Source organism: Ursus arctos, unplaced genomic scaffold (assembly GCF_023065955.2).
Source record: "Ursus arctos isolate Adak ecotype North America unplaced genomic scaffold, UrsArc2.0 scaffold_26, whole genome shotgun sequence".
NCBI lineage: Eukaryota > Metazoa > Chordata > Mammalia > Carnivora > Ursidae > Ursus > Ursus arctos.
In genome coordinates, this window is record NW_026622941.1 from 36,595,011 (window position 1) to 36,618,653 (window position 23,643).

The 23,643-nt window shown below is 40.4% G+C and overlaps 1 long non-coding RNA gene across 2 annotated transcripts in view; it reads right to left on the reverse strand.

The window, feature by feature from the left end:
* LOC113257710 (uncharacterized) overlaps positions 1–23,643 on the reverse strand; it is a 319,690-nt gene that overhangs the window by 132,698 nt on the left and 163,349 nt on the right. For both annotated transcript variants that reach the window (XR_008955934.1, XR_008955933.1), the window contains exon 4: positions 19,369–19,440. This is a non-coding gene — a long non-coding RNA (uncharacterized LOC113257710). The remainder of the gene's footprint in view (positions 1–19,368; positions 19,441–23,643) is intronic.

Sequence of the window (23,643 nt, forward strand, 5' to 3'; positions counted from 1 at the left end):
GCCTATTATATGCCTATTATTGTAGCACTTGAGTTATGTCAATGAACCCAAAACATAAAAATTCCTGCCCTCTAGGACCTTACCTCCCAGTTAAGGGACAAATACATAAATGATAATCATAATTAATAAGCATAGAGTATATTAAAAGGTGGTGAGAGCTATTGGAAAAAAGAGAAAAAGCAGGGTTTAGTGGTAGCAGGAATGCTGAGGGTAGGGAGGTGGGGTGCAACTCCTACAGGATAGTCATAGTGAATCTCAATTAGAAGGTGACATCTGTGCAAAAACCTAGAGGAGGTAAAAGAATCATCCTTGGAGACATCTGGGGACATGCACTCCTGGCAGAGGAAACAGCCAGTAGAGAGGCCTGACCGTGGGGGCACGCTGGTATGTCTGAGGAAAAGCAAGGAGGCAGTGCGACCCAAGCAGAATGAGCAACCGGACAAGTAAGAGGAAATGATTCTTCTCCTATCCAACAGGGAGAAACTGGGCTCTCACAAGAAGGGGAGAGTGAGGAGGAAAAGAGGAGCAGCATAAGCCTTGTGCCTGGTCACAGGTGGGAAACGCTCCATCCACACCTGGCCACTCACTCTTTTTGGAACCTTAGTCACCTATGACTCTTCTTAACATGCGATGTCACCGAGGAGAAGCTAGAGTCTGTTGCACTCTAGCTATCTGAATGATCTCATCGGATCCACTAAACAACCCCGTGAGGTAAATAGGGTGACTAGCCCCATTTCGCAGCTGGGGAAAATGCTCAAGATGACACAGCTAGAAAGTGGCAGACCGGCATACAACGTGAGACAGTCCAGCTCCAGAGTCGGCTCATTGCCCCTCCGCCCCACACCCTGGACTGCACGAGAAACTGAAGAGCACCAGAAAGAAGTCTTTTCTCTGGAAAACCATCACCTCACTAATCCCTAAAATCCCGTCATTAACACTTCATTCCTGTCGCAAGCACTGTCGGAGACTTAAATGGCTGATATGAAAAGCTCCTTACACCTTTTGGTGAGTGAGTCCATCCATCTAGTCCATAAGAGTTATTGATCACCTACTAGGGGTTCGGCTCTGGGCCAGGACTTTTCTCCATGGTAGGAAGGACTTGGCAGCAGGAAAGCATTTGCCAAAGAAGAAAAGTGGGGCTGTAAGGACAAATTTCATTTATTTGAAGTTTTGCCTCGGGAGATGGCCACATTTATCACTTAGTAACCATTAAGTCACCACACAGTGTGATGACGCTCATCCTTTCTGCTGGGTAACTCTCCCTCCACAGCTAATTGCCTTACATCTATAGTCTAGTTCTTGTCAGTTTTGTCACACTGTTATTACATACAGTAATGGTGTGTAAGATATTAGCCTGTCATTATATATAAATGTGTCTAAGGAAAACTCATTTCCAAGAATCATTTTTGAAAATGAATCCAGACGAGAGGTAAAAGCTTATTTTCTATCTCCAAGGACAACATAAAGTAACTCTGAAGCTTGTATGAGATCAGTTAAGGTGGACTCCGAGCCCCTAGGAATACAAAGCCGCAAACACATTTTTGGGTGTTATGGAAAGCCCAGGAAAGAGTTAAGCTGGAAAGGAGAAGCAGCTTTCTTCTCTCACTGTGCCTTGCGCCTTGAGGGGATGAACAACCCAGCCCTTTCCCCACTTACCATTCCTCTATTTATTTTATTATGGTTAATAACACGTGACCAGAAAATCATTTTTATCATTTTCCCTCTGGTGCCATTAAGTTTAATTTCCTTGTTTTAATAATACAGCACCAGTGACTTGCCTGATATAAGAACTTTTCTCTTCCAGTTATCTATTAGAGTAACACTTTAATTTATTACAAAATGTACATTTCATATAACTTTCAAAACCCCCGGCGTTGTGATATCCCTAAGGGTTGGTCGCTGTGTTCCTGGTGTCTTCCCAGTGTATTTGTTTCTGGCAGCTTTCACCACTGAGATGTAAACGCTACGAAAGGCAAGATGTTGCGTGTCTTGTGTCCCTGGAACGCTGCCTGCATGCGGCAGGTGCTCAGGAATGCATGATGCATGATGGACAAAATGCATACCTTCTCAAACCACATGCCTACTCACCTCTGACCAGGCACAAAATAGCCACACCCTTTTTCCACATGAAAAGCTGGTCTATGAAATGGCATGGAAATGCATTCTAATCCTGCCCAGAAAATGGATTAATCTTAGGATATCTATAAACTTTAAATACAATAAGCATGTGTCAAATACCTACTGTCTGTAAGGGGGAGACACTATTCTGGGTACTGAGGGCAAAATAAAGGTACCCTACCCACTGTGTGTCCCCTGCAGGACCTTGTCGTCTGGTAGGAACCTAGTGATGACCTGCAGAGAGAACCCAGGGTGACCTCAAGTCCTTTCCCCTTCAGAGCTTTCTGGAATCCTCACTGGTGCCATTCATCTGGCATGTCCAGATAAAAATTCAACTAGATTGCCTGAGTACAGGTCCTGACTCAAACCAAGTACTAGTTATGTGACTTTGGGTGACTCATTTACCTTTTCTACACCTTCATTTCCTCATTTGTAAACTAGGAATAAAAATTGGATGAATCTCACGGAGCTGTTGTGACGATTGAATGAGTTCATGTATGTAAAATGCTTAGAACTATACCAGACACAGGCTAAGCATTCAATTAATATTAGCTATTATTTGGTTTATTATTGCCACTTTGTTATAAATTATATTTTGTATGGCTATCTTGAGCTACTAGTTTTTATTATTATATATTTAAATAGAAATATTTTTATTGCTCTTTAGAATGATACATGATTATAAAAGATTTACATTATGTAGAGAAAGAAAATGTTTCTCTATAATCTAACCCACAAAGATAACCATAATTTACAATTTGGCAAAACGTCTTCTACATAACAATTCGTGTATTTAAGAATGTGTAGATATATTTTCAACGTAACTTTATTATAATATACACACTGTTCCACTAAGAGCCTACTCATAAAACTCAATGTATTGAGATAATCTGTGTAAATATACTAAGATCTATTCCAAGATTTATATAACCATTATTGCATTAACAGACATTAGACCGTTTATTGGCGAACACTAGAGTGTTCACAAAGATTTGGGCTATACTGTTCAAGCTAAAGCTCCTGTTTTTTTTGTTTTGTTTTGTTTTGTTTTGTTTTTTTAAAGATTTTATTTATTTATTCAACAGAGATAGAGACAGCCAGCGAGAGAGGGAACACAAGCAGGGGGAGTGGGAGAGGAAGAAGGCAGGCTCCCAGCAGAGGAGCCTGATGTGGGGCTCGATCCCACAACGCCGGGATCACGCCCTGAGCCGAAGGCAGACGCTCAACCGCTGTGCCACCCAGGCGCCCCTAAAGCTCCTGTGTTTTGAAGGAAAAGTCACTGAGTTCCCAAAGAGCTCTGCAGATAGGAATTTCTGGGTCTATTGACTGATGGATTGATTGACCATTTTAGGAGAACTGAAGAAGCAGCAGAAGCAAGCTTTAACTGCAGAAAGTTCTATTTCTAAACTTTTTTTTAAAAAAGATTATTTATTTGTCTAGGGTGGCAGAGTACAAGGAAGGGGAGCGCCAGGCAGAGGGAGAAGGAGGCTTCCTGCTGAGCAAGGAGCCTGATACGGGACTCGATTCCAGGACCCTGGGATCATGACCTGAGCCGAAGGCAGATATTTGACCGACTGAGCCACCCAGGCGTCCCTCTAAACTTTTTTATAGAAAGTTCTAAAAAATGTTTTGACTAGCATGACATAACTATTTTTCAGGATTGTTGTGAAGACAAACTAAGGTAATGCAGACAAAGGGCCTGAACCTATATAAATGCCCAATAGTTGCTGCCTATTGTTGTTATGTAGGACGGCCATTAACAGGGGAAGAATCTAGACGCCCCCTGTCTTTGATGACTTAGCCACTGACCTAAGTCATGTCTCTGGTTCTAGAATTCTATTTTTTAATGACTAGGTATTGTACTAAAAGATAAACTAGAGCATAGAAATAAAAACAGAATAACTACTCACCCTGATCCTTCCAGCCACTAAAAATTATCTACATGATGTTTTTTAATTAATGAGAAAGGTTAAAAATAGTGTCTATCAAATTTGCTTCCTCTGTCTAATGACCTGTAGAAGGAGTGGCACTTTCAATTAGCATTTCATTACCTCATTCAGCTTGCCCGCGATAGAGAAAGATTAGTTAGGAAAATAGTCATGGGAGAGGAAGGAGCAGGAGAGAGGATGATTATTGAACACGGTTCAAGTTCTGCTTTTTATATCAGAGTCTTTTTACTCAGGGTTCCTCAGCCTTGGCATTATGGACATTTAGGGCCAGGTAATTCTTTGTTGTGGGGGCTGTTCTGGTATTATACTTAGCAGCATTACTGGCCTCTGCCCACCTGATGGCGCTAGCATCTCCCCCGCCCCACCCCCCACCCCAACCAGGTCTGACACTCCAGAATGTCTCTAGACATTGCTAATGCTACCTGGGCACAAAAGAGAACCATTGATAAACAGATATGTGCATATTATTTATATAGCATGTTACACTTTGCAAATGCACTTAATATTTACAATTGTTCTGTGAGTATGCTGGGAAGATATTCTCCACTGTATACATGGGGAAAACATGATCCTATATACCAAATGTTGTGAAATCAAAGTTTAAATTTTTGAACCACTGAGATGACATCATGAGTCAGACCAGAAGAAAAGAGTCAATGTTTTTTTGTTGTTTGTTTTTTGTTTTAGCATATTTTAGTAAAAAGTCAAAGCTTTTCCCCCTTACTCGAAGACCATAGAGGGATGTTTAGGCAACCAGCCTCAAAGAGGACCCCTAAACAAAAGACAAGGGTAAGATGCCACATAATTCAGAGTTAATTTGGGGTTCAATTCATTAGCTGTAGAGATAATGGTTGGAAGAAAAATTTGCCTGCTCTTGCAGAGGTGGAAAATGGGATGGCATGTGAATAAATGATTCTAATCGCTGCAATGATATATCATTAAGAGGTATGAGCATTCCATCTATAAAGAAAGTCTGCCCATTAATTAAAATTGTTATGAACAGACTAGAGAGGATTAAAATAGATAAAAGCCGTAGCAACAACAGGCCTAAAAACCGATGTCTTGGAAAATAAAGAAACTGAAGACAGGGACTCATAATCTACAGACTTCAAAAGAGGAGAGGTTTCTAGATGCCAGGAAAAGCTGGAATCCCAAGGAGATGGGTAGTAAGAAGAAAAACTCTAGGAAATTCACCAAGGTCATCGACTCTGAGGCTGACCCTTAAAAGGCACAAGCAGACATTTATTAATTCACACATGACATGTCATGGGTTGTGTGGATATCAACGCAGTGGCTCATTTCTGCTTATATCTGCTGAGGCTTTTTTACTACATCAGAACTCAGGTTGTAGACAGTGAAAATGTCATCACATTAAAAACAATCTGCTTCACATGTGTGAGATAATAGGATTTGGGGTTAATGAGCTCATGTCTGGGATATTGATCCAAATGTGAATAACTTGTAATTGGCCATCACTCAATACCAGCTTATAACTAGTCTGGGCTATATGAATGGGAGGCTTTATTCACCGAAAGAACTACAGAACCACAAAAACCAAAACTTGCTCACAGAACTGGCCAATTGCCAAACAGCATCTCCCCTCCTCTCCTTCCTCTCACTCCCCTACTTCCAGTTAAATATGAAATTACGAAGAGAATATAAGATAACACATAGGCCCATCATAACTTACTGGCCTGGCAGGCCCCACATGTAGAATGAAGAAGCCATGATTTAAGACATAATAAGAGCCCTTCTTTTTTACCAGGAAGCCTCACTTTTATTATTTTGCCACCATAAACCCAGGTTTTGAAATATTTGATCTCCAAATAGTAAGGTTGTTTAAAACAAGGATGTTTTTAAATAATGCCACGCCCAGGTCCAGTTTCCTACAATTCTAATTATAGTACCGCTCTCTTGGGTCAAGATACTCCCTATAATTATTATCCATGAACCAAAATATTATCCATGAATAGTAACAACAATTTATCAGGTTAACCATCAAGCTATGGATACGAGCACTGGTGAGGTAACCAAGGAAAGAATTCAAAGAACAGGAAGTGTCCGCCTCTACTCAGTGGAGGCTGGAAATGTTGAGACACCCTCATGGGGCCCCTGAGAAGCCAGGGGCCACGGGCTGAAAGCGAAGCGTAAAGGACAGAGCATGGGTCTTGGAGTTGGGTTTGAAAACTATGCTTACCATGTATACAATGTGTAATAATAGGGCAAGTTCCTAAAGATCTCTGAGCCTCAGTCTTCATATCTCTGGGTAGACTAATACCTGCCTTAAAAACTATTGTGTGAATTGAAAAGACAGTGGTTGTTAAGGAACTTGTTACTTAGTATGTACCCAGTGAAAATTAGTTTCTTTATTTACTCCCAGGGGGCTCATCAAACCTATACTGGATCATGGAGTAATCACTATTGATCTTGAACTGGCAAACGGTCAAGCATCTTAAAATGATTCAAAGATAAATGGGCAGACCATCTGTGAATATACAGCTACTTGAACGTGCATGGCTACATTCATCCACACATTATATAAAGCACTTAACATGCTACATAAATCCCCATTTCTGCTGCTGTAGGATTAGAACTCTGAACTTCTAGCTCCAAAAATCACTCTGTGATTATGAGAATGAGACTAAACCAAGAGCCTGAAGTGGGGCTCAGAGCCTTCTGCACAAAGACGAACACTAGGGGGAGACTCTCTCCTTTCTCAGCTGAGAAAGATTTGTAAATCCCCTTGCTCAGTCACCACCCCAAAACTCTATGAACATTTCATGATTAGTATCAAGTAATTGATGAATAGATTTGGGCAGGCAGCAAAGAACACTTATGGGATGGGGAAATGAAACCCAACAAGGTGACACGAAATTATTTTCCTAAAGTCGTTCAGGAAGTCTAAAAAAAGTCAAGATGCAGAAACCATAGCTTTTAACCCTCTACTACTATCAATTACCCAGGAATATGTTTTTGTAATCACAGTATTTGATTTTTCTTGGCATAAAAGTGATCTTTAATGGCTAACGGGATTAGTGATTACATAGTAACATTAATGATAACAATAAAAAATACCTAACGTGTACATAGCTTCATGTGTACTTTTGTATTTTAATTCTTCCAACAGTCCAGTGAGTAGATACTTCAATCCACTTTTCTGTTAGAAAAATTGAGATAAAGAGAGGTTAAATGAGTTAAAAAGCAGCATGGAAGAGTGGTTAAGAGCACAGACTACAGAATCAGACTGACTGGGTTCAAGTCCCACCCTTACCACTCACTGGCCATGTGACCTCACAAGCTAATTAACCTCACTTTCTTTGCTGTACTACTAAGGGTAACTGTAGTCCCTCCCTACTTGGTTTATTGGGAGAATTAAATGAGCTAATACAGTAAAACACTTAGAATAGTGCTTGGCACATTGAAAGCACTAAATAAGTGTTAGCTATTATGTGACCCAAAGTCAGAGATCTATTTATTAATTTATACATTACTTAATTGTCACTGTGTCAGGTACTGTCTTAGGCATTGGGAGAAAGTAATGAAAAAGATCTTATAGTTTGGGGCTCCTGGGTGCCTCAGTCCATTAAGCATCTGCCTTTGGCTCAGGTCACGAACTCAGGGTCCTGGGATCGAGCCTCAAGTAAGGCTCCCTGCTAGTGGGGTGTCTGCCTCTCCCTCTCCCTCTACTCCTCCCCCTAGCTTGTACTTTCTCTCTAATAAATAAATTTTAAAATCTTTTAAAAAAAAGATCTTATAGTTTACTGGGAAAGATAGACATTATGTGATTCTCATGAACATGTGGTGAGTACTATGGCGAGGAAGCAGGTGTCATACAGCATGCCAGAAAGAGAGGTTAGGGCCAGGTAGGTGATGGATAGCATAAGAGCCTGAACTGGACCCCAGCTGCACTGGAAACATTAGCAGGAGCAAAGAGGGATTCTCATCAACAGCTCTAAAAGCTGTTTTCACAGCTTATGGATGAAGAGGACTAAGGATTTTCAGATCTAGCCCTAAATCTGAAACTTTCTGGACAAATCATTTGACCCCTGGGTTTCCATTTCTATACACATAAAATGTCAATCCCTTATAGTTGCTCTGGGGAAGGAGTTAAAATTACTGTGTGGGTTTCCATGATTTGTGCAGAATGTACGTGGGTGTGAAAACCTGGCAGTGAGATCAACAGGTAACTGTCAGATCAACCGCACACCTTTTCTTAGAAGAGGTCATGTCAAAGGGGTGCACATAGAGGAAGGCCAGGGGCTTTCTCCATGGCATCCCAGAGCCAGAAAGTATCTTTGGGTTCCTGCCTGGTGGCTTCCAAACTTTTTACTACTAAGGATACCTTTTACTAGTTACCTATCATGAGCTCCCTGCCTTTAAATACTTGAATTATTACCATGATGACCATATAAGTAAAAATTGATACACTCTTCCTTCAGATTCATTAGAGAGCATTTCACACATGTGAGATGGGAGTATCACCATTCTGAGCTGATATGATCCAACCAAAATAAGATACAACTTTCTTATTAAACACTCACAGAAAAGAAATAGGAAAAAAAAAAACAATAAAGAGTAAAGCAGTGGAATAACTATCAAGATTTTGACATACGTCTTTTCCATCTTTATTCTAGGCACTGCTCTTCTTAAAATAGTCAAAATCATAAAATGGACATTTCTTTAGGTGGGGGTGTTGAGTATCATTTATCCTTCCCGAACGCTGCCCCCTTACCACAACCTGAGACCCTATACCACCCTGTAATACCTGTATCGTAGCACTTCCCATATGCTAAGTTCATCTGTTCTTACATGCGATTCTCTACCGGGACTGAATGTTTGGGTCTACCCCAAATTCTTAGGTTGAAATCTAATCCCCAGTGTGATGGTATTTGGAGGTGGGGCCTTTGGGAGGTGATTAAGTCATGAAGGTAGAGCCCTCATAAATGGGATTAGCGCCCTTCTGATGGAGACCTCAGAGAGATCCCTTGCCATTTCCACCATGTGAAGTTAAAGAAAAGACAGCAGTCTATGCATAGGAAGTGGGTCTATACCACATACTCGACCTGCCAGCACCATGATCTTGGACCTCACAGCCTCCACAGCTGTGAGAAATAAAGGTACGTTGCTTAGAAGCCACTCCATGGATGGTATTTTTGTTATAAGAGCATGAATGCACTCAGAGTACCCTCTATGCTATAAACCTGTGTCTTAGTCCTCTCACACCCCCACACTCTGCAACTTACCTGGCACATAGTACACATTCAATCCTTTTTTTTCCTCTGTACTGAATTAAACTGCTTAAATTAAACTGAAATACTGAAACTCTGTTGCTGCCTTTGCGCCTCACAGAAGCCTTGGCTTAGTTCTCTTATTTCACAGATGAAAACACTGAAAACCAGAGTGGCTAAGGGACAGAGGTTTCCATATATAAGATTGAGTGATTGCCAAAAGGCAACAGATGATGATAGAAGCTGGCATGTTCTGGAATTCCATCACTTTAAGATAACCACTATTCATGTTTTAGAGGCCATCTTTCATGCAACTTGTACAAATGGGATAACACCGTAATATTCTTTTTCATCATGAATAGTTTCTAAAAATGCAGTTTAAGACTTCCTCCTACTCTCTGTCCCCCCCCCCCTCACCAGACATCCCTCTGCTCCATCCCAACTCCCCTGTAACCAGTATTAATGACCTGGTATGTATTATTTCATAACATTCCCATGCTGCTAGAATCATAGACAAACATAAATACATATATAAAGTAGGGTTGTTACTGTTTTTCAAAAATGGGATCACACTATCTATGTGCTTTTTGCACTTAAAAATACATTGCAGAAATATATTCAAGTCAACTGTTTTGGACTTGCTTCCTGCAAAATGGGGTCCGGTGCTATGCTGTCTGTACAGGATTGCACACCAGCGGATAAGGCATTCTGTAAGCTCCTGAGTGAGTTTTGGCTGCAGCTTTGCAGATAGGAAAGGCAAACCCATACAGAGAAACAGGTATCTATCCCTGTGAGGACAAATCCTGGCCCTTCCAGAATGGAAGGGACCCAACGTAGTCGAGTTGCCACCGAAACACCGGTGGTTTCCTTGAGGAATAGTGCCCATTCTTTTCCTTCCAGGCCCCTGACCAGCTGGGCCACTGGCCACAGCCCAGGTTTCTAAGAGCCTCCCTAAGTAGTAAACTTGCCCCATGCCCTGGGGTCTTAGCCAGTGTTAAATCTCACATCCTTGAGATAGTTCCCTAAAGTCTGTGAATTCTTGCTCATCCAGTGTTACGTTCTGCCTCCTGGGTTAAGCCCCCATCAAAATTTATTCCCGGCAGACTGCTGTTGCTCCCACCAGCATGTGCTGGTTAGTCTTTGTAGTTCCTTTGAGGTGGGATCTCTTTCCTCTCTTATGAAGCCTAGCACATGCCCAGCTGGATTCTTCTGGGAGTTAACCCTAGTTATGGCACTGACATTCGAGAGAGGCAGCAGGGGCAACTCCTCAGAGGGACACCTGCTGTTTCGGGGAGGCGAGCCTCTGCAGTGCCTTCCTACATGAGAGAAGTGCTCTCTCTTCCCACAGAAGGGGCGGGCTAAAAGCCTGTGGGTTCAGAGGAGTTTACAGAGCCACAGTGCTTGTGGGCATCCACGTTGATGTCCACATCTCATATATCCGGGTCCCAAGCCTTCCCAGCCAGGGCCCTGACCTTAGCGCTACAGACCTGGCTTGAGAATTTAAAGGTATCTGAAGCTTTGGACTAAGTCCCACACTTGCTCCTCAACTACATCCAAGCTTCCACTGAGGAGGTAGGGCCCCTTTGTAAACTCCCACAGAGAGTCCTGCCAGCTCTCACATTTAGCTTTTAGTGGTGTATTAACAGCTCTCAGCTTCTCATTATCTCTCTGCAGGGCATTGATACAACCTCTAAACACCAACCAAAACCATGGCCCTTACATGCATTTGTTCCTCTCTCCCCCCGGCCCCATTGCATTTCAGATATCTAAATCATCAAGGATAGTCCCTTCCACCCAGGTCACCACCAGTGAGATTTTTAGCAGTTGGGTTGCTACCATATGCCACAGTGCCTTGCATATTATATGATGTTAGGCAGAAAAGAATACTGCTCCCCACCCTGACCAAAAAAAAAAAAAAATTCATCATAATCTGTAAATATGTTTACATGATAAAAGGAACTTTGTAGATGTGATTAAGCTAAGGATCTTGGGATGGTGAGATTATCTTGAAGTGCGTATTGGTGGGTCCAGTGTAATGACCAAAGTCCTTATAAATGAAAGGGGGAGGGGCACCTGGGTGGCTCAGTCAGTTGAGCGACAGAATCTTGGTTTTGGCTCAGGACATGATCTCAGGGTCCTGGGATCGAGCCCCCATCAAGCTTCCTGCTCAGTGGGGATTCTGCTTGTCTCCCTCTCTCTGCCCCTCCCCCCACTCACATTCTCACTCTCTAAAATAAATAAATTTTTTTTTTTTTAAAGAGGGAGATAGAAGTGTCAGAGTAAAAGAGGGATTGGAAGATGTTATGCTACCAGCTTCGAAAATGGAGGAAGGGACTACAAGCCAGAGAATACTGGCAGCCCTTGGAGGATGGCAAAGGCGAGGAAACAGACTGTCCTCCAGAGGCTTCAGAAGGAACACAGCCCTGCCCCCACCTTGATTTTAGCCCAGTGAAACCCATTTTGGACTTCTAGCTGCCGTAACTTTGAGCAAATAAGTCTGTGTCGTTTTAAGCAACTAAGCTTGTGGTAACTTCTCACAGCAGCAATAGAAAACAGTTACACACAGGGTTAGGTCTTCCTTGCCAGCAGCCGAAGACCCAGTCCAACCACATATTACTGCTTCCTCACCCCACTCCTAGTACCAACGATGTGTCTAAGTCCTCTGAGAAGCAGCTGCCAAGACAGAATTAGCCTTGCAAATAATTTGCCAGAGGAAATGCTCATGATTGTGACACAGGTTACAGATTATAATGCAGGTCTGGCACCGGTGCAAGGAAGCAGGGAAGGGAGGACTGGATAGAAAAAGCCTCAGGCTGCAGTGTAGCTCAGAGAAGTCTCATCCAGGTCATTGGAGGGCCCCACCATAAAAGCTGTCCAACCCAGGAAAAACGTGGCCTCAGCATGAGCACTGTGGTAGATCTGAAGGTTCAGCAGCTGGTGTAACGTTCTCACAGCAAGTTATCTTGAAGGGAGATCTAAAGAGCTCATCTGCATAGACACACACTCCCCTACCTCCACCCAGTCCAGGCAGTGCTAATTAACCATAGGCCCCTTACTGGGGTAGAGCCTTACCCACTGGGCTTCCCACATGGCCAAGAAAATCTCAGAGATCTGTTCTCTGCAGTGGGCAGGTCCAAGAGCCGGATAGAGAGGGGCAGAGCTACACATGCCCCAGTCCTGATCCTCAGATCCCCAGTCAGATGATTCCTTGCTCCTCAACTGTTGAAGACAGTTTGGAAGATGGACAGAAGCCAGGATTGCTCCCCAAATGGAATTCTCTCCACAGGGAGAAAACGGTACAAGAGGGAAATAATGTACCCTCCTGTCAGCCTGTTGGAACAAACGACTTCCAATTTTATGGCCAGACTGCTTTCAAATACAGTTAAAATATTTTACATATCCACCAGTAATAGTGAGAAGATCGTCTTCTACTTTCATAAAGGACAGGCATTATCTCTGTTTTTGAATTCTGCCATTCTGATGGGTGCCAGATATTTCGTTTTTATTACATCTGCATTTGCCTGGCTGCTGGGAAGACCGGACGTCTTTTCATACATCATGTCTTATGGTTGTGCTTCATCCATTTTTCCGTTGGGTCATTTGGGTTTCTTTCGTTAACGTGTTTGTGGAGGTTGTGTGTATAGGATAGCTATGAACCCCTTATCTGCTGTATGCATTGCAAATATTTTTCAGCCTGTGTTTTTTGGTCATGTCTTTTATTGAAGTGTAGCTTACATACAATATTATATTAGTTTCAGGTATACACCATAGTTATTCAACATTCATATACATTACAAAGTGATTTGGGGCCTGTTTTTATGGTATCTTTTATCAGATAAAACATTTTAGGCTTTATAAAGTCAAATATACTTTTCTTTCATAGTTTCTGGGTCATTTCTCTGTTTTTGTTTGATCTCCTTGTTCCCACATTTTAAATAGTCTCCTAAATTTTCTTTTAAGATTTTTACTATTTTATTTTTACATTTACTGTTTTATCCATCTGAAATTTGTTTTTATATTATTGTTTCTTTTCTTGTCACAAAATAATACATGTTTCTTGTAGACATTTTAGGAAACTTCAGATAAAAAACAAGAAAAAAATTCTTACTCTTAAACCCCCACCTGCCAATATGTAGCCCTGTGAATGTTTCTATGTCCTTTCAGTCTTTCTTTCTATGCATTGCACACAATCCAAAAATTATTTTTTTTAAATTATATGGAAAATTCTGTTATGTAACCTGCTTTGGTAATTTAATAATACAATTAAAACAATTTTTCACATCATGAAATAATTCTCTAGGACATATTTTTAAAAGCACAGGAATAGTCCAATAACCCAATAATCCAATGTATAAATGTACTATCAATTGTTTAATCAAATCCCTGTTTTGGGACATTTATATTGTCCTCAGTTTCTTGCTATGAAGATGTTATGTCATGATGCTCTCTCTCATTTATTCAATTACATTTTGTGCTTTGTCAAAGAGCTCACTCATTTTCGAGTCTGTTTGTTCAATCTTAATAGCATCTTAAAATTACTTGCTTAAAAATCAGATAAGGAGAGGAAAAGAAGAACCATTGGCTTTTCCTGGGTTGCTATGTTCAGATACACCTGAACTGAATAGAGGACTTGAAGCTACCTTTAAAAAAGAACTGCAATTGATGGGTTTAGAAATTATGTTTCTAAAGAGCATCAGCTAGAAAGGGTTCAGAATTGAAGAGTTCAGAAGTTAAAAAAATAAGCAGTAAAGGGAGCATGGGCAAAACCACCAGATGGAAGGATCAGAAAATCCTAAAGCACCAGCAGCCAGGTGAAGGATCAATAAGGTAACAATGCCTGTTCTATTAATACCACCACCACCTACACACCAAGAAGCCTTGCCTTCAAGCTCTTTTGGAAAGAGACGGGCATAAATCAATAATCATTCCATTTCAGGATTTTACTAGAATCTCAAGACAAAGAAATGAATAGTAGGAAGTCTAAGGATGAGTAGGAAAAAAAAAAAGCATAGAATATATTTTAGTTAAAATATAATTTTTAAATAAATCTGAATATTTGAAAAAATCTAAGTACGTACATTTATCTATCAAACATATTTCTATTTATGAAATATGATTTATGATTTGGGGATTTCTCTGCCATTGCCGTCTTCCATACTCTATCCCACACAAGAAAATGTAAAGAAATGTATTATTGAACTGTATACGATAAGCCACAGAATGCGAAGTTAGAAGAGAATTTACAACTCAGCCAGTTGGACTTCAGTATGTACTATCGGGAAAACTGAGGCCGGAAAAAGAGAAGTAACTTAATCAGACAGTGACCAGCTGAGCCAGGAAATGCAGGTCTCCTGCCTCTTAGTGCCTGCCACAAAAACATCACAAATCAAGAACACGGTCATACTTGTTCATGTGCCTTGTGGTCATGACTTACACATCAAGTCAGGGAGGCAGCAAGATGAAATCTACGTATAGATGTGTAACCACAATCATTTGAGTACTGCTCAATAGCGGTCAGTCTTCTGGCTGTCGTATGCCTTCAGTGCTCACATGGGAAGCTCTCTGAAAAGTGGATACCAGGCGAAGTCAGGAGAGGAGCTCACCCCACAACACTGGTTTCTTGGGATAGCACTACAGCCTTTCATTTTCCTGGTGCTAACACGGAATAGGAGTGGCCTGATTGGCTCTTTCTTCAAGAGTAGAAGGGTAGAAGACCCTTCAACACTATTCTTCTGAGGAAATTTTGTAGTTAACAGCCAAGTGGAAAATGTTCAACACAATCAGATCTAACACCTTCTGAGTAGCAAATTAAAAATACATGACATTAAAAAGGACATTTTTGGCTTTATTTTTTTAAGTTTAAGGTTAAAAAAAAGTTAGAAAGCAGAAAAGTAGGTTTAGCCTAGAGCAAAAATTCTTGACTTTTCTCCAACACAACACATGTCCCATCTGTAACAGTCACAACAGGCTATGAGTTTCTGCACAGAATAAGGTTTGCTGGATATAACTTCACCCTGTCTTCCCTACTGCTACTGATAAAACACCATAATTGGGATACTATTTGGATATTTTAGAATAAAATCTGACCCAGGAGTCTGGGTCCTCTTTACTTGAGAAGCTGAAGCTGTTTTGACTTGTGTTCAAAATATGCATTTATTGTTACTAGTAATGATAATAAAAATGGCCAAAATTATTAGTTAGGAATTAACTGCATGAGGCTATACTTATTTTCATAACAATAATCATAATAATGGTAGTTACCTGGAGGAAACTTTTTTCAAATGCTTACAACAGAGCCTGGCATACAGAACACTCAATAAAGTTTAGGTGCTAATATGGTGGTGGTGGTGGTGGTGGTTGTTGTTGTTGTTGTTGAAGACAACTATCAACTACAATTGCATGTAAATATTTCAAAATTGGGATAATCTACACCCATAAAAGCAGAACTTCATGAGCAGGTGCCTCTGGTATCCTTGTCACATGTTCTCTGCCCATCTCTAATGTCAGCTATGGTTACAATGGACAGTTAAGTGCAAGCTCTCCCACCTCACATTACTAGTATCTCAGCTCAAATGGGATATTGCATTCAGCATTCTGCACCACACCTTGGAGTTTACTCACTCAGGCATGAGAAGAAAGCCTAGAAGTACAAGGGAGAAAAAGCTTGTGAAGAAACCCTCAATTGATGGGGGTGGGAGGGGGCGGGCAGGAACCACTGTCTTTCAGGACAATTCCAGGAAGTGTTCTGCAAGCTACTTGGGTGATCAAAGCAGAACTGCCCTTCCCACAGTGCTCCCAGCAGATTACTCCTCCCCTGTCCTACTTCCCTGACTCCCTCACTCCTTCTTCCTGGGACCACCTCCTAAATTAACCACCTGCACCCAAATCCTTGTCTCAGGCTCTGCTTTTTAAGAGAACCCAAATTAAAGCATTTCATACCCTAAGTCTAGGTGATTTCCAGAAATATAAACTAGAAATAGTTTACTCCCCAACACAAGGCAACATCAGATTTTTGTTTTGGAATGACAATATTTTAAATGGAAGAGAGAGCCTTATTAGACAGGACCTTTTGTAAAATAAAGTTCATAATGTTTTATTGTGTGAAACCATAAAAAAGTTGCAGAAAATAATTGTGTAAAGAATTACAGGAGACAAAAAGAAGAGAAAAACCAATGTTTTAAGTAACTGATCAATATTCCCATGCTCTGCATGGATGAGCCAGGTATCATTGGCCGTTGTTCAGTTCTTTCTGATGCAAGGCCTTAAGAACTTTTATGTGTAACTACTTGGATGTCTGATTAATTCAAGCCTGAGCTCTTTGGCTGAAATGAGGTCCTGGCAAAATTCCAGAGGCTAATGGATAATTGGTAACGACCATATCATGGGCATTTGGCTGCATGTCCAGTGATGCGGGGGTAATAGCCAGCATTTGCTGGAATACTTAAGGTCCTTAATGATTGTTATGAGTGACACAACCAAGTTAGAATGTCATATAATCCTAAAGAGATCAAGTGACCAAGAGAAAACACTCCAGTCTTTTCATGTAAAATTGCCTTCAGAGTATTGACCATATAAAATTCAACAGGTAAATTTAGAGCACTTACTATGACACAGCAATTAACAGTTATAGAACGGTTCCACATCTACTGTCTCACTGGAGCCCAGCATAATCTGTAAGACGGGTGTTATTTACTTTCTCCACGTCACAGATAATGCAACTGAGATTCAAGAAAGTGGTCACAGAAGGAGGGTGCTCCATGAATGCTGGTGAACTGAATGACCTACCTAAGGTTAGACCTCAAACAGGAATCCAGATCTTTTACTTTCCCCTTCTTTGCCCTTTCCCCTACTTTCTGCTGCCTAGTCGGATAGTACTAAGTACCACCTTGAACAGGAAATGCAAATGATTAGTCCTTTCTCTCTTCCATAAGGACTCTTATCATTGAGGATCAAGAATGGTGTTGTGCACTGTGGAAGGAGCCGAGATGCCCTTCAAAGGATGAACGGATAAAGAAAATGTGGTCCATATATACAACGGAATATTACTCAGCCATTAGAAAGGATGATTACCCAACATTTGCATCAACATGGATGGAACTGGAGGAGATTATGCTAAGTGAAATGAGTCAAGCAGACAAAGACAATTACCATACGATTTCACTTATTTGTGGAACATAAGGAATAGCGTGGAGGACATTAGGAGAAGGAAGGAGAAAATGAAGGGGGGGAAATCAGAGGGGGAGATGAACCACGAGAGACTATGGACTCCAGGAAACAATCTGAGGGTTGGGGGGGGATGGGTTAGCTTGGTGATGGGTATTAAGGAGGGCACGTATTGCACAGGGCACTGGGTGTTATAAGCAAACAATGAAGCATGGAACACTACATCAAAAACTAATGAGGTACTGTATGGTAACTAACATAATTTTTAAAAGGAGAAAAATAAACACAGTACAGGACTTAAAAAAAAAAAAAAGAACGGTATTGTATTGGATTAAGTGAATTGACCCTATGACATACGAATTTGCAAAAGAGAGAGATGAGCACCAGCTAGTGTGGTTAGGGAAGGTTCTCTGAAGGGGAATGGGAGTAGAGCTGGGCTCACAGGGATGGTCAGGATTTTCATGGAGCAAAAGTAGATACTGAAAGACTTGCCACTAGCTAGGAGGGTACTGAGATGACAGCTTTAGATTTTGAAAATCTCATAGGTCTTGGTGACCTTTGGTGACACTCTGAAACATCTGTTTGCCATATTTCCTAGGTCAGAATTTATTATTGAATAATGATTTGTTCTCTTCTCCACACATGTTCTTTCTCTTCAGAGATTCATTTTCTCTTCTGCAACTTACCTGGATAAAGTCCATACATCAGAATGGATAAACAAGTGATACAGCTACTAACCACAAGTGCACTAAACATGTATCATTTTCCCCATCTGTGAGATGGCAATGATTAAGGAATTATATGCAGAAATGAGGATTCTCTTGCTAGTGATTACTATCCATTCATTCAACAAATATATTTAATGTCTACTACATGCCAGGCATGGGGTTAAAGTAATAAAATAGACCAAGTACCCATTATCAGTTAGGAAACAACATGGCTCAAAGCAAATTCCCATCCCAGTGGCTTTACTGAAGAGGGTATCATGATTTTCACTTAACAAGAAATCATGAGGGAGGCAGCCAGGGCTGGTAGGACATGCTGAGATGCCATCAGGGACCCAGTTTCTCTCTACCTTTCTGTTCAGCCTCCTTAAAGGGCTAGGTTGTATACTCATGCTTGTAATGTCATGATCACAAAACACCTATTCCAGAAGTCTGCTGGGGACTTCTGGGGAGTCTTTATTTTCCTAACCCAGGCATTTCTCCTTCCTTCTTTCCTCTTTGTCCTTCTGCTTGTTTGGAATGCAGATATGATTTCAGACTTCCGCTCACATGTTACTGAGCAGAGCTACAGTACACGGCTACCCCTAGTTGCAAATCAGAATGTGAGAGTAAGCGTTTTTAGCTGGACGTATTTCCACCCCAAATAAAACCTGCAATCTGTAAGAAAGAAAGGACACTGTAGTTTTCTAGCAGTCTCTGCCATAGTCCCTGCGTCGTGGAACTCGTATTCTTAGCTAGCAGATTATATCCCTAGGGCTCTACAGTTGCAGCAACCGGAGCCAGGAGAACAGGAATTTGTTGGAAGGATGTAAACCAGTTCCCAGAATCAGAGGGAAATTGGAAGGTCAGGTCATAGAAGGACGAGAACTGGGGCAGCCTCTGAGTGCTCTCATTTGGTGGCAGTGGTCTGACAAACGAACCCGACCACAGAAGAAGTGGTACAAAGGAGAAGACTCCAAGTGCTGCCTTGGGTCCTAGCAATCCCACCAAGTCTACACACAATGGGAAAGGTGACTCTTCAAAAGGAAGTCAGGGAGTGCTTACTAAGAAGAAAGGCCAGGGTGCTGAGCAACACAATAGGTCCAGGAGATTGGCTGAGGGGCTGATATTTGTGAAAAGATTTAAGTTTTCCAGTTGACAAGTTCTCAAGTACTATTAAGCACTGTAAAATTCTTAATATTGTACCTTGATCTTAAAAACACATCTTTGCTCCAGTTTTTCAATACTTCGGAAAAATCCAATTTTCACTTTTCATATCTGCAGGAAAAAAAAGTTTACACTAAAAAAAATGGACAGAAGATTAGATGGTTTTGCTATTAAGACTGTCTTCTGGTTACATTTTATATATAGATTCTTCTGAATGTAGGTTAGGGAGCTATTAAAAAATTAAATAAGAGAAGAGCATTGCTTCTGCTATTTGACTTGAAGATGTTCACAGCACGGCAACATAAAATCAGATTTTTACAGTGTTGTCTGAAAAAAATACCAATACTGAATTAGAAGCCCATAGGCAGATCAGGCCATTAAGAACTATTACCCATATTATTACTGCTAAAATATTTATATATTATAATTTTGTAATAAGGTATTTCCAAAGAAAACAATGTTGGCTTCAAATGCTCATGTTATTAAAGCCATTCCAGCATAGTGTTGTTTGAAAAATCCTGTGGAAGCAAAATCCAAACAATTTATTGTAAGTTTGGATTTGTCCCTCTAAAACACCTTTTTTTTCTGACCCTTAAAAACAGTTACAGCAAATAAAGACCAATAAAATTAAACACAAGAGTGAAATTTGTTAAAAATAACAAGAAAATGAATATAGATCCAAGTGCCATTGTTAGTCACATTCTTTTTATGTAGAATTATTTCAACTTCAAATCAGTTTTAAGATTTTCATTTGGTTATTCAAAAAATATTTATTGAAACTGCCTAGTAGGACAGACACCAGTACTTGTCTATTCAATAGTCATTCTTCTTTTATTCCTTACTAATACAATCCCATCTTTTTCAAGATATTATTACTATGTAACTTCTCAGGTACAGTTGCAGCTAGGGGTTGCCATGTGACCAGGTCTAGACAAAAAGATGTATAGGTTGGGGTCCCTGGGTGGTTTAGTTAAGCATCTGACTCTTGATTTCAGTTCAGGTCATGCATGATCTCAGGGTTGTGAAATGAGCCCCACGCCAGACTCTGCGCTGGGCATGGATCCTGCTTAAGATTCTCTCTCTCTCTCCCTCCACACCTCCCCTTTCCCCCTCCCCTCTCTCTCTTCCTCTCTCTCAAAAAAAAAAAGATATATAGGAAAGAGTTGTGTGGGTTGGTTTTTTTTTCTTCTTTAAAGGAGAGAAACTCATTTAATAGTATCTTTGACTTTTCTGTCTGAAATGCAGATGATTCCTGGAACCGTGGCAGCCACTTTGCAATCATGAGGAAAACAGAAAAAGAGATGGACCACCGAGTTTGATACTATGGAAATACTGTACCAGCCCTGGACTGCCTGTCTTCAACTTTTTTACTATGTGATAAAAATAAACCCATATTTGGTTCAGCTATTGTAATCAGGTTCTGCTATTTGCAGCCTGATGTATTACTAACTAACCTATGTACTAGGTATCCGGCACAGTGTTAGACCTAAGAAGGATAGCAGTGAACAGGATGCAGTCCTTAGCCTCAGGGAGCTTACTATTTAATGAGAGAAACATTTGACAAATAATTACAAAATTAACTAACTACAACTGCTATGAAGGGTTAATACTGAGGTATCTAAATTAGTCTGGGTGAAGATGGTGGTCAAAAAAGACCTTTCAAAGTAAATGACATGTAAATCAAGACTCAAATAAATAAGAACTAACTGGGCAGTGATAACTGGAGAAAGCATTTCCAGGAGGGAAGAACGGTCCCTGTGAGTAAAATAAGGAGACTGAGGGAAATAATACTTCATGAGCTGGAGCAGTAGTCAGATCAGAATATTCAGGGCCTTTTGGCCATAATAAGAAATTTAGACCGTAGAGCAATAGAAAGTCGTTGGTAGATGTGAAGTGATCAGATTTCAGTTGTAAAGACAGAATTCTGGTTCAGTATGAGGAAATGGAAGAGGAGCAAGACTGGATGCAGGGGGTAAGAGGCTTATTGAAGTAGTCTAATTCAGGGGTCAGCAAACCACTTCCAAGTGTCTGCTTTCATAAATAAAATTATAACGGAACTTGGCCGCACCCATTTGTTTATGTATTGTCTACAGCTGCTTTTGTGTTACAATGGCAGGCTTAAGCAGTTGCCATAGAGACTACATGGCCCACATAGCCAAACGCATTTACTATCTGGCCCTTGATGAAGCAAGTTTGCCAACCCCTGCTGTAGATGAGAGAAGACAGTGGCTTAGACTAGTTCCCCAGAGATGCAGAAAAGTAGAGTGGTTTAAGATATATTTGAGATTTGCTGATGGGTTAATTTAGGAGAAGGAGAGACAGATGAACAACGACTTTTAAATATAAGCACCTAAAAAGATGGAAAAGTTGGTTTTAAAGAGTAAAGTTCAAGTGTTCTGTCTAGGCAATCTTGAGTTGAAATATCTTAGAGACACTGAGAGATTAATATCATTGTCCTTCTCCTGTTCGAATCTGAAATCCTACTTTCCTCGTGTTCCATGTTGTAATCAGTACCACTTGGTAAGAATCATCATACTCTTTGGGTGGGGGGGATGGGGTAACTGGGTGATGGGCATTAAGGAGGGCACATGATGTGATGAGCATTGGGTATTACATGCAACTGATGAATTACTGAACTCTACAGCTGAAACTAATGATGTTGGCTAATTGAGTTTAAATTAAAAAAAAGAATCATCATACCCTGGCATATTGATTCTTACATACAGAAAGTTCTCCCAAATATAGTTCAATTCAGTCCATTTAATAAAAAATTAAGCAAAAGTTTAAAGAAATAGAGGCAAACAGAAGATAATAAGTTTTCTAATAGTTTGAGAAGACCATCCCGTTCCATTCCTTGTTGAGCAATTAAGCCTATCCCACGATTATTATTTACACATTTTCAAAACTTCTTTTTCATACAACCACATTCTCCCCAGTATTCTCATGCCCTTAAATACTGTCATATTGATTTTACAAAAGTAACAAAATAATGAGCCTGTTGTGGGTAAGGTATAATTTGTTGAGAACTGAAACAAAACTTTTGGGGTTAGATCTGATGAAGCCCATCTTCTATAACCTTCTAAACTTTATCAAAATGTGGAACACAAGGCTTGACATCTGGGGGAAAAAAGTTTTTAATTGTGGAAGTCCAAGAAAATACCAGAAGTATGGTGGTCGTATATTTCTATGTCAGACCCTCAGGCATGAGAAGCTCACCCAAATCTCCACTCATCCCTTTGGAAAAAGTCAAGCCTCCAGCACAGAAGGGAAAATAATCAACTGTCATGGGAAATGGTGTGGCCCAACATTTGAAATAAAACACCTTGGTTCTGTTTTTTGAATTTTCAGAAGTGTTTGGCAATATGGATATGCAACGTTTGGTGAGACCTCCTATTGAGACCATTAGAGGGAAAAAAGCAAATCTTCCCAAATGTCATATTCCGGATAATATTTGACCTGCACTCTTTCCCTTAGAGCTCTTCACACCTGTTAGGCTAGTTTGGAGAGCTGCAGGAATCTCTTGCATGCTACTTCACAATGTTTCACTGTTGTGCAATTGCTCCCTACCAAAATAAATGTTTTTTGGAGTTTATTTTTGTTTTTGTTTTTTTGGCAAAAAATGCTAGAACTTTTTCTCATACCTTAAGGGCAAGACTATGTCTTTTGAAATGAACACATGGAGATGTGGGGAAGAAAGTATCTGAGATGGAGAATGTAGAATTTGTGGGTTTAATGAAATGTGAAAATTGGACAAGACAAATATTCCTTCTGAATATGGCATTAACTCATTAGCAAACTGGGTTAATTAAAAAGTATTAAGGTTAGACAGGTCCCTATAAATTTGATAGACAATTTTTTTAAATTACTTTTTTCAAGCAAAGGAGTTTTTTTGTTTGGTTGGTTTTGGTGCTGTCTTCTCTGGATGAAACAAGGTATTCTCAGCCAAAGAGTATGGAGCTAATGCTGAGAAAGTAGAGCTTCCTCCTTCCCTCCTGAATCCACCTGCTCGTGCCCATAAACACAGCTCCAGGTGGGAGAGCATTTGGAGCAGCAGCTGGAGCAGAAGAGACATTGGAACAGGGACACTGAGCTGGTTTTCATTCTCTTACTTCACTCATATCCACTTTCTTTAGGAGGCTTGTAAAATGTTCTTCTTTAATCGAACTATAATTGACAAACAGTAAAAATTTGTCTTTTAAAATATATAGTTCTTTAAAAAATGAAATAAAATGTACAGTTCTATATATTTTGAGAAGTTTTTCCAGTCATGTAAACCATCCCCCTACCCCCCCCCCGAGTCAAGGTAGAGAATAT